This window comes from Gymnogyps californianus, chromosome 1 (genome assembly GCF_018139145.2).
Source record: "Gymnogyps californianus isolate 813 chromosome 1, ASM1813914v2, whole genome shotgun sequence".
NCBI classification, from domain to species: Eukaryota; Metazoa; Chordata; class Aves; order Accipitriformes; family Cathartidae; genus Gymnogyps; species Gymnogyps californianus.
Genome location: NC_059471.1, coordinates 22,200,299 through 22,213,082, shown reverse-complemented (window position 1 = coordinate 22,213,082; position 12,784 = coordinate 22,200,299). Strand labels below are relative to the sequence as shown.

The 12,784-nt window shown below is 37.1% G+C and overlaps 1 protein-coding gene across 3 annotated transcripts in view; it reads right to left on the bottom strand.

Annotated features, from left to right (window-relative positions):
- Nucleotides 1-12,784, bottom strand: part of WASF3 (WASP family member 3) — a 76,136-nt gene that overhangs the window by 28,716 nt on the left and 34,636 nt on the right. The window lies entirely within an intron of this gene.

Genomic DNA, 12,784 nt, shown 5'->3' with positions numbered 1-12,784 from the left:
TACCAAGGCACTGGAGTCATGCACTCAAGCCAGACCATGACAAGAGCACTGCAGATAAGCACAGAGGATACAGTCCATGTAGATAATGTACACTTTTTGCCTTGGATTTGGTGTAAGATTTACTGAATACACAGACTTGTGCTACAGTACCAGAATCACTGGACTTCAGTGCACATTTGCATTTATAAAAAACTGGCAGTCCCCACAGGAGTGGCAGGAAAGATCGCTGTCTGGAGCAAGCTGGCTTGCTGCCTTGGCAAGCGGGCCGACAGACTGTCCCTGCATTACAGCCCCCTGACTACATCAGACACTGACCTACCCTCGCTCTGACCGTTTTCAGTCAAAATGATAGACTCATCTGACAGATAAGGGCAAGGGCCTCACAGAAATAGGCTGGGTGAGAATAAGGAAGAAGCTGCAATGTGAGGAAGAAGATGGTTTTCCACGGGTGGTGCCAAATGACAATCTGAATGAGGTAAGAGCACATATCGAACAGATTTTGGGAATGTGCCACATGTGGGAAGACATTTATCTGAGAAAACAAAGGTTGTCAGAACTGGTTTTCTTGGAAAAATAAAAGAAACTAGGATGGGGAAAACAAATACAAAAAAGAGATCTCAAAGCGTCACAAAAGGGGTACAACGGCATAGAAAACACTGTCCTGCAGAGGGCAACTTTGGGAGCAAGGATGCCCAAGTGGGACAGAATTCCCCCAAAAAGGAAACAAAAGCATATAATATAAAAAGTTCTTAAGCAGTTTTCTTTAAAATGGCATTAACACAATTGTAAGTCAATTTGATTAGCTTTTTTTAACACTGACAATTCAATGTCCATGCATTACTTATGAATAATATTCTGTTTAAAGACCATGTGGCACCGAAATTTTCTGGAATGAGAAGTTACAGTGTTACCAAGGACATAAGTTCATTTGGAAAAGACTTAACTGAAAATTTCTTTTTTATTGCACTAAAGCAATTAAAGTAACCTTTCAATTTCTCTAATTAAAATCACATTAGTAAATTAAAAAGATCTTTTTGCTTTTCAAATGTTGCATAGTAATTTTTATAATGACTTCCCCCCCAAAGGTTTAAAATATTTTCTTCTCAGGAACATTTCTAAAAAATTAACAACTTAAGCAATTAGCAAAAAGCAAATTATTTAACTGTAAGCTTATTTCAGAACAGGCCAGGAAGAAACAGGCTCATGACTTCTAAGCAGTAGTCTTGAATTATATTTTACATCTTTCTTAATATGAGACAGTTTATTAGAATATGTCAGAATTTAAGGCCAGCTGAGTTTGCTAAATTTTAAGCAATACATCAGAGGTAAGAGAGGAACAATTTTTATTTTATATTAGACCAAAAAGCTGCTTGTTTCTGTTCTGTTTTCATATTCCTCTACAAACAGATGCATTTTAAAATATTACTTAATATCCAATGCAGTCAGTTTTCTGCAGTTGATCAAAAATAGGTAAAAACTGGAAATTCACAATTATTGAAGAGCAACATCTAGCAACATCACACTGCAAAAGGCTAGTGCATTGCAACTATGAAATAAAAGTCGTTACGAGGAATTGTTTCACTGTGCAGTAAAATGTTCATAAACATAATTAGGAAGAAGTAAATTAATAGGAGCATACATCAGTGCTAAAGCAGCCAATTCCAAATCTTAGTATTACTCCAACACACAAGCTACAATTTTTGTTTTTCTCTAACATTAACAACACTGTCGTACAAACTGAAGGCATAAAGACTCCCTACAACTATGACAACAGAATTCCTGAAATATTGGTGGGTGATTAGACATCTCATAAAATTGTCTTTCCTCGGAACTAATTTTTATGTGCAATTCACCAGTAAAACACTCTGGTGAACAAGGCAACCATTCTACTGGGTTTGGGGTTTGTTTGCTTTAAGAGAATTACTGGGAATGTTTTGCTACACGTGTTCATACTCTCAATTTCATTTTTTTAACCCATCTTACTTGAATTCTTACATGAACAGACCAGAAGACCAGCAGAATAAAGCCATGGTTTCCCATGGCTTTCTGTCTAGCATTCTCAGAGCTGGCCTCCCTCTTACCTTCTGCAGTTTACCCAACTTTTCCCCACCACCCCACGTAACGCGCTGGGTCTAGTCGGAAGCTGGCTGCATGCTGCCCCGTTAATCGCCTGCTACCTCTCGGAACACCTACTACACTGAGTATAATCACAAAATGTCTTTCACCAGAAGCACTAATTTAAGTCCCTTGTCCACATCATGCTCTTCCTCACCTATAAAAGCTAATTTGAAGAAAACATACAACTGCAGTTTGAGTTTTTCATTTTCTCATCAATTCTTTATGAAATGGTCCAATGCATTCAAGAGCTAGCAGGGGAGAGACAGACCAACCTAAGACATCCCATTTCTCTAAAGAGCAGGCTAAAACACACAGCAGTGCTGAGGGTGGGGGAAAATACAACTTTCATTTTTGAATGCGTGATTTAAATTATGTACCCATCTCATTTCAGTGTGAAGTTCAATTCCAAAAGGTAAACTGAACACTGATGAGTAAATATATGCAACAGATTAAGCAATGCATTAACTGCTCCTGATCACAGGGAAGAAAAAAAAAAAAAGCCTGCAATTGCAATTATAAGTTTCTTCTAATTTAAAACCTTCAACTACCCCAATCAAACACTTACAGACTTACTCAGCTACTAACCTGTTAGTAAGTAAAAAAGCTCTTATTACTATGTGTCCTTGCCACTAAAGCACTACCACCCTTTTCTTCACCAGACACAACTCAACGGTTAGACGAACGTAATCGGTCTTAAAGAAAATTCATGAGAAGGCTAAAATTTTTTCAAAATATATTTAACAGGAGGTTAAACAAGAAACCAAGACAAAATAAGCCTCTGAATTACAGGGGTTCCATCAGGCTCAACCAGGCTGGGGGGTAGTATGTTGCCAGGTGCAGAAAAAAAAGAGTTGGCAATGGCAGTTCCACTGCCTACCACATTCGTCTTCCACCTGTTTCAAGTCACACTTCAACCCCAGTTTATTACTAGATGAGATATTGATTGTGATATTCTGTCACTGTATTAAACACACTGGCATTTGGTAAGTCATACTCAATTTTACAACACAGAGTTAAATAACTTCTCTTCCCTTTCATCCCCAAATAAATGGAAAATACAAGGCAAATAAGTTGTTATTATTTTCAAAAATTGTATCAGTTCAGAAGATTGGGACCAATTATAGTTAATCATTTTCTTACCTATTTTACCCCAACTAAGTACGCAATACAGCCATAGACTTACAGCTAGGATAAATAGGTCCAACTCTGCTCCCTGTGTGGAGCCACCTATGCCCGACACAGCTGGCTTTAAACCACCAGCTGCATCTGGCACAAGAGATGAAGGACCTAGAAAGATGCTATATTGCATATATATAACTGGCTGCACTAGAAATGTATGAGACATTAGCATCAGACCAGAAAAATGGGAGCAGGAGTCAAAAGGAGAAGAAGAAAACTAAGAGGGTGCGATGTCGCTTAACATCTCACTAAATCCATGCATGCCTCATTGGACGTGGATCGGACGCAACATCTGGCTGGACTGAACTCTGACTGGAGCACAAAGAGACTGCCCTCCAAACCCTTCAGGCATCAGCAACTGCACAGCTAACCTAACTCGATTTCCATGCACATTCTGAAAGGACAGGACATCAGAAGCTTGCATTAACTTAGATCAGCCCATTAAAAATTCACATTAGGCGTGCTCCCTCAGTATTCTCACCTCCCTTTTTCTTTTTTGTCCCCCTCCTAACAACTTGCATAACTGCCTTTTGTTTTAAAATTAGAAGGCACTTATCCCAGTAGTTATTGCTGTAGAGGCAAGCAGGGTACAGAAAGAGATAATCGCAGAATTTTTGCATTTCTTTCCACACTTCACCTGCAGTTGCAGGAGTCAGCTCGGACCACCTTCCTCTGGACAACAGCTGTTACACTGCATGTAAGAAGTTTGACGTTGCCTTGGCAAGTCAGATTTTTAAAAAATCAAGTAGAAAGCAGATGTACAGTAACAAACATGAAAGACGACAAACACAATGTACAATCTTTCCAAACAACAGTGGAGCATGGCTATTATAAGAGACAGGCTGAGTTTTCAAGTATTTGAGCAACTGGCAAAAACTCAAAGCACCAGCTGTTCCCCAAATCTGCTTTTTGCCCTTTCACATCCCCATAAAGGCACTGTAATTTACACTAGAGCTAAAAATATGTAGCTGAATTTCACGGTTCTTTAATATTATAAGTTCTTTATATATTCACTAATACCAAGAAACGAATACCAATTCATTATACAGCCCCTCTACTTGTGAATGTTCCCTATTACATTTTCTCAAAGACATTGTTCAATCCTTTTTTTAAACTCTTAAGAGGTTTCTTCTTATATCCTCTAGTAAAATAACAAAGCTGAACACTTTTACCATGAAAAAGAGCTTTCCATACATCCATCCTAAATTCTCCCTGAATACATTCTATTATTTTCAGGGAGATTTACAACTTTTCATTGATGAATCTCACAGACCTCTATAAAAAGAGAGAAACTACCATAATTCTCCTTCTATGGAGAAGAAAAACAAGAGCTGGATTGAATACACAGCTTGTCATAAGTGATGCACCAGATGGGATTCCATTCAAAATTAAGCACCTAAATTTGTATGACTACATATGTATGAGCTCAGTGTCTGTGTCCCTCTTGAGAGCTCAGCAGAAGCCTAGAGAGCAATTAAATCACCACATCTATTGATAGATAGATACAAGAATGATATGGTGAGCTCAAATACCTCATGTGTAAGCTCTGCTATGCACCTACCTACATTTAGGTGTCTGAATCTAGAACCGAATTTCACTTCATCAAATCCAGAGAAATACTGCCGGTTTCCTCACCTCTAGCCCCGCAATCAAGTTACACTACCTCCTAATCACACTGTCTCTATGCCTAGGGCATTTCAACATTTCAAATGTTTGCAGACAGTTAAATTTTCCCATACCTAATGTCCTAGCACTCAATTCAACAAGCTAAATTTCCACCTCTGAATGGCACCCAATTTGGTAATTCTAGATAGTCTGCAATGCCTCACCTTCAAAATTTATGTATGTGCTAAATAGGAAGATGAAAGACCCCAAACACTAGGTTTGGAGATGCTCTCCATCCCCCATTTTTTTCCACGGAGTCACTATCATCACAGATCTTCCTGTCCTCCAAAGGCCCCTCATCCTTCACTACAAGACACAAAGAAAGGGCTACATGGATAGCAGACACTGCTATCCTCTTATCTCAAGGGAAGGAAAGGAATACACATGCCTTTAATGAACGTCCCGTTCTGTTTTTTCCTTGTCCTAAATGACTGGGAACCCGATGTTTGTGAACCTTTCCTACTTGTCATCTGTGAATGTCATTTACTTCTTCATCAGTAATGACAAGTTAAAAACAAATAAACTGGAACTAGCATATAATCTGGAAATCATTATTTTAAGTTCATGATTCGTCTAATGTCATTCATCTGTACTTTTTAAAGTTGGGTTTTTTTTTTTTCAAACTGGCTTCATTCTAACCAGTTTGAATCAACATATTGTATACTGCAAAAGAATATAAAATATTTAGCCATCGGTTACTGTGTAACACTGCTCCAATGCCCCAGAATTATTTGATATTTATCAAAAAGCATCTAAACAAGACTGATTTTTAATAGCACCTTCTAGTTATTCTAGTTCTATCAAGTACGCAATTCCTCTCAGCCACGTTACTATGGAACAAATATCAAAACAAAATAAAGTTTTACTAAACATCACAATTATGCTTTAAGCACGAAGTACTTTAGTTCTGTTAGAGCTATCCCAATCTAAGGGACAGTGTATTTATTAATATACAGTTTTTTCACGTTTCCCCTAATTTTTAATGCAACTCTTTTGATTTTGATACTGAGTTTGCTGAAGCAAGGGCAGACATTTGTTAGAAATATGCACAAAGTCTAATAGAATTCTGTTCTTTAAGGATAACTAAAAAACAAGAACAATTTTTTTCTTATCCACAGCAAACCACATCTTTCACCCAGACCATACATGTAAAGTGAAATGCCTAGAAAACATCCACCTCAAAAGAATAGCTAAAATTTAATATATAGCCAATTCTATCAACGTCATTTCCACAGATCTTCCTCCTGATTGTCAGAGCTACATGAAAGGCATGACAGTCAAAGCTGGAATGAAAACAGGTTTTTTCTTCTTAGCATCAGACCACCACTTCTGATCTTCCTCTCACGTCATACCAACCTAAGTATTAGTGATGATGAAATGGGCACAGAAATCCCTAAAGCAATTTTGTTTCTTTAATAGAGCTCTTATTTTAATGTCTGTTGCAATGAGCTATTTCTGAAGGTTCACCAACTTGGAGGGTCATTTTCTTTTTTTTTATTTGGCTGGGTTTTGTTCTGTGCTGAGCTCTTCAGGGCAGATTTTATGGTCCAGTGATATTATGAAGGAAATCAAGACATTAAGCAATGACAAGAGAAAGGACAATGGGGAGGGGATGGTGTTTGGTTTTGTTTATTTACAACCTAAATATATTTTATGGACCTATGTCTCCCTAGCCAACTCTCCACATCTCCAAAAACTCCATAAGAAGCAGAACAAAAATTTTGAGTCGGTAGTTACCTCTGCTAACACTGTGGGCTTGCAACACAAAAAGTTTGCAGAACCATTAAAAGGTGAACTATTAATTCAGCAATTTCCTCTAATTAAAAAGTTGGGAGAAAAAAAAGTAAATGGATCTCCACAGCACTGAACATTTACATTTACAATTACCTTAAATTGAGTTCTCATCAGAATTTCACACTAACATTAACTCTAAACAAGCATACACAAGATGGCATTCACTAATGCAGGAAAAAATAGTCCTGAGAATGATTTAACCTGAAATTAAGTAGCCATTCTTTCCAGGAAAGTGTAGACTGTAATCTAAAAGAGGTTTTAAAATACTATCAACAACTGTGAAGACAAGTCAGAAATCTGCCTTATTTTTTCTAAAGCTTGCTGGATGATTTTTTTTTTTTTTGCCTTTGTTCTACAACCCCATCTTTGCATTACCTGTTGACTGTGGTTCAAGAAGATACTTGTGCATCTGCCATGCTGTAATAGTGTCAAAGGTCTCATCAACTTCCGCTTAAGTACTTGTGTTTACAGTTCACTGCCTAATAAGCGTGCCTCAATGAACAAGACTGAGGGACCGCTTTAAAGTTCTTGCTTTAATTTTTTTCTTCCCAATAGAAATTAAAAATTCCAAAACTACAATCCCAACGCTAACTTTTCTCCATCACAATATTTTTCCCCAGCAGTTTCTAAGGAAATAAAGATCTTATCATTATGAAATACAGACAGATTATGATAAAGTTTCATCTTCTGCTCCAAAATAAAGGATCATATACATGCCATCCAATTAAATGGCTTCACCATTGTTAAAGGAAGAAATAAAGATATTTCTTGCTCTCTGCTAATGAAACAAGTGTACAATCAGTAGCCTAACTGAGGTTACTGCATTGTTTTATCTCCATTTCTGGGTATACAACTATAGTTCTTTTCAGGCCCAACTAAAACATATCTATTGAATATAATTTTTTCCTGTATTAAGTTCTCATCATCCGAATTAATGGATTTTGCAATTTATATTCACAGCATTTTGTCACACTCCCCAATATGCAAAAGACTTTGCCAGTAAATAAGTTTGGATTTTTTTCTACCCCTCTGTCACTTAAATCTTTATACTTTCTAAAGATGCCTTATGATTTTTATAAAAATAAAGGATGACATATACACACTATATTTTTTATGTTGAAGTACTTTTTTTTTTTTTTTAAAACACTAATATTTACTTAATTTCATGCCTCCATTTCTTCACAGGATAAACTTTCCCCAGAACATCTGTGAATATCCCTCAGCTAGTTTTAACCTCTCTTCTTTTTCTCATGCTTATCTTTCCTCTGAAAGCTGAGATCTTTGTCTGGTTGTGTCAGTTTCTTCTAATTCACCTTCTCGCTTAGAATAGCTTACCACACCACAGTAGTAGTAGTTTCAGGCTTTAAGCATCTCATTGTCAAGTAGCCTTCTTGAATCTAATGTCAGATTCCCATTGATGTCAGATGCCCATTCCTTAAAATTCTTTTCATTGAAAGAAATACAGAACAATGGAAGGAAAACACTGTCGTCCCACTGAAGCTATTTGTTAAGCTTTTAAATAAGACTTCTCCTCCACTAACACATTTTAATCTTCCTTGGTACACTTAATGTTACTAAGATATCTATTTAAGAACAGACTTGCTTAACTGAAATCTAATATAGGTTCACAGATTGCACAATACAATAGCTTGCTGTACTAAAGCCAATCACTCTGCCAGCATCGGATCCACCCACCCTTTCCTACTCATCCTGTATTAGAATACAGATGATCCAGGACACCTTCACACGTGACTAGAGTCTCTTGTTTCTAGATCATAAGCTGTCCTTTCTCTAACGAAAATTTTGTTCATTAAGCCAAAACACCAATCATGCTTTCTCTCAAATAAGGCTAAAGGGTACTAAAGAAATTCAACTGATTAAACTGGAAGACATCCACATGTGGTATACTTGTTGCTGTAAAAAAAGTCAGGGTAAAAAAGTACATGAATAGCATGGACTGAAAAACTCTAGAAAAATGCATACAGAAGCTTTTACCCAAATAAGTAAATTTAAATCTGGTTTAACAGAACGATATTACCTGACACTGTGCTTAAGGGTAAAAGGTGGCTAGTGACATCAATATAGCATGCTTAATGGGAAAAAAATTTGATTCGTGCCTGTGTGGGTCCAAGTCCAGACTGACCACCATTAAATTTATTAATCGTTCTATATAAATCACATTTTCTCTTCTGTCTTCTTTCCATATCCACATGGATAATGTAACCACACACACAATGACAACTCGCATTGTTGCTTTCCGCTGAATGAACAGTGACCAGTTTAAAGTATCAACAAAAGATGCAGACATGTTAATCTTGTTCTTAGCGTGATGGCTGCTCATCCTTCCAGATGGCTCGGTGTGAAAAGGATGGTGGGATGGGGAAGAAGGAATATTCCATACTGTTCTGAACATCTGTTCCACTGCATTTATACAGTAAAAAAACCAACAAAAACCTTACTGCCACTATCAATTTTACTATTTCAACCTAATACTACTAAGCTAACACCAAATATAGTGCAAATGTTATGCATGTACACAAGAAAGGAAAAATGTCTTTTCAAGTCACATAAGAGCATTTGTTTAGTTTTTGCTATCTTAAGAATGGACTTGTTTCAATAAGGAAGTACTTATGCTGCAATGAAAACACATTTTTCTTTCATATGACCTTTCTTGAAATCTGTATTATACTCCAAGAATTTATTATCGTCCCTTCTCCTATTCAAGCAAACCGAACTGAACTGAGTCACCATTTGTTTCCCTTTAGTTTTATTTGTTTATCTTTACTGAAAAGAAACACACTATGCATTTGCTGGAGCTTGTTTAAATTCTATTTGAACAGTTTTGCACAGCAACTCAAAAATATTTTCCTTGTGCATATACAGAAATAGTGGTAGCTTTTTGTTTTTTAAGCAGAGTTGAAAGAAAGAAATAAAAAGATAAATATCTTACTACAGTATACAGTCTACCTCAAATAACATTTACCCTTTAAAAATACCATATCTTGAAAAGAAGCACTCAGCCAGAACAAGGAGAAGGAACTCAGCACAGAGTTAAAGAGGAGGAAGCAGTGCTTTGTCCTACAGCACAAGAAAAAAGACTTAGATTGATCATCCTCCCTTTTGTATCGTCTTGACATGTGCGAACCATACAGCTGCTGAATTATTCAGCTCTTTCTACTTTGAATAACCAATGATTACAGGTATGAAAATTTAGAAGTACTGAAACACTGATTGGAAAAGTGGCATCCTGTAAAATCTCATTTTGTTTTAACCTTTAGGACCTAAATGCAAACATTCAGTGAGGAGCATAAACTGGATGAGGTCAAAATGAGCAAAATCACAAAGCAGCAGAGCGCTAGTTATAACACCAAGCTAACTGGGTCAGGAACAGCCCTCCACTAGCAGGTCAAAATGTTTCCAGATGTCATCAGGCCTGGATCTTACCAGATTTGAGCGCAGAATTGGTTGTGTAGACAGAGCCACACAGTTCTCACTCTCCATAGTCAAACTGAGCCGCCCATATATCTGAGAAAATGTCTACAGGCCACTCTTTCAACAACCAGAGGTATACCCATGAAATAGCTAAGATGAATCTAGCCTTGAAGTAAATAATGGTTTAAACATCTTGCTGTGCACTTCCAACACGAGTGATTCCCACCTTTTTAGTACCTCTTAATTTTTCTAGCATAGTAATACTACAGGGCAATAAAATTAAAAAATGACAAAACCAAGAGAACTGCTATTTAATAAATACTATTACTTAACTAACAATCAACCATACCAGGACATTTCCCACCTGAAGGAAGTTTCTTTCTTGTTCACCACCTGCCTATTCCAGGATCTTTTTGGACTACAGTCCAAAAAGCATCATTACAAACACAAATTCCTTTTTCAGCCATGTGACAATTAAGAGGGCACAGAGTGGCTTTTAATTTCCCAGTTTACTATAAACTACTGAGACAATATTTTAAGTGTGATTCTTTCAATATGGTCTCTTGAATGATGGCCTTATACATCTTAGAGTGCTTACTTTAAATCTGTTTTGGATATCTAATACACATTCTTCTAATAGTTTAGTTTGAGTTATGGAAAGTCACATTTTATCTATATTACAGAAATGGAATAATTCTGTAACACAAGAATCATTACTGTATGATATTTTATGCTACTTTAGACAATTTGATGCTGGAACAACTTGTAACAGAATAATAAAAGTCTGCAACTATAAACAAGCCTTTTCTTAACATTTAGACTACAATAATGCACAAATAGCTCTTGGAGACCATTTAGAACGCATTTGTCTCAGCCTTCCTCCTTCACAAACAGTAAGTGTTACCAGAAGCAAATGCCTTGATTATTTAAAGAAAACTTAAGTTGCAGCTAGGCCTTGCTGACTGACATTGATCCCATTTAACGGAGCCTTACTGGATTTAAAGTGCTCGAAATAACCGTCTGGGTCACAGCCCATTTGACAAAGGCCGCCTGGTAAGGCCTCAGGAGCCCATCTGTACTGAGAACATGCCATTCAGATCCTCAAATGACCTCAAGCTAAACCAGAAGCAAATTCAATAATTTGTTTCTCCGAACTCCAATTAACCCTAAATTGGAGGGAAAAGTACAAAAGGGATGAAGGATCCACTTCATGTCCAATAATACCCATTTTATGGCAATACACAGTGTTCCCTATTTCCCTTATCTAACATTTACCATTAAAATCCTTTCAGAACAGCATTTTTCAGGAAAAAAAAAAAATCTGTTCTTAAACTCTTTTCCCCACAGCAGTTGATCTAAAATGTCACAGGAAAGTGTTAAGTTTTCTCATAGTTCAGTTAATCCAAAAACTAAAATGTCATAGGGAAGTGTTAAGTTTTCTTATAGTTCTTTTCCATACCAAAAAAACCTCCAAAAAATCATATATGCATATATACACAAGTACACAGCTTATGTACATATATATTTGATATATACACATACACACACAGATATATACACATTTATTATAAATATGACACTCTGCAATGATGAAAGACAGCAGTAACATGGGTCAAATGGCAAAAGAAAAAACACTTTGTACCATGACAATTCAGCATTAATCTTTGCCTGCGCCAACTCCTAATGTGCCTTCTCCACTCCCAGTTCTCACCAGGCAGGAGAGACCTTCCCACTGGGAAACAACTGCAATGATGCTTTATCAGGCTACCACAGTGTATCATGATCCTTAAAATACCTTGTAGTCAAGCAACTTCAATGTCCACCTGAACAACCAGGTTCTTGGAGACAGCAGCAGAAATTTCCTGGCATGTGTCAGGAAACACACAGACAGCCCATGAAGATTTAAATTAATATAAAACAAATCAACATCCCTACAGTTCCTCAAGGTGGAGCTTCCCACCCACCCACGCCATGGAATTTCAGCAGGAAACTCAGGATTTCCCTAATTCTCCTGATTATGACACTACTACCAACATTTCACTTTCCCTACATATCAGAAACCTGGAAATGGCAGCTAGTCTATGTGGGGGAAAAAAAAACAGATTTATTTTGGGTGCATTTTAAGGAAAAACTGAACAAAATATTTTGTGTTTGGATCCAACAGCTGAGTCTAAGTGAATCGACATAAAAATTCCCATCTATTTTCATCATGAGCCAAGCATGCCATCTGTTCCCATGAAGTCCATCTTCTGGCGGCTACCGTACTACAGCATTATCACAAAGTGCCATGCAATCGAGGACTGGATCATAAAAATAAATCAAGGAAGATACTATAAGTGATAGAGTGCAATACTCAAGACAGTAGCAAAAAAACACAAAAAAAACCACAACCCCCCCCCCCAACAACCCACCACCCAAAAAACCACCACAAAGCACTAGCAGCCTTTTTAAGGCCCAGCACTAATGCAGCCAGGTATCCTGCAGCTTTGTGTGTGTGGTTATTTCGCTCTGGTGCCTAAGGAGGGCTGAGCTCTGATACGAGGTTTTCCCAGGGTGGGGATGATTTTCATATCTTTCCTACATGTTATCCGCCTGT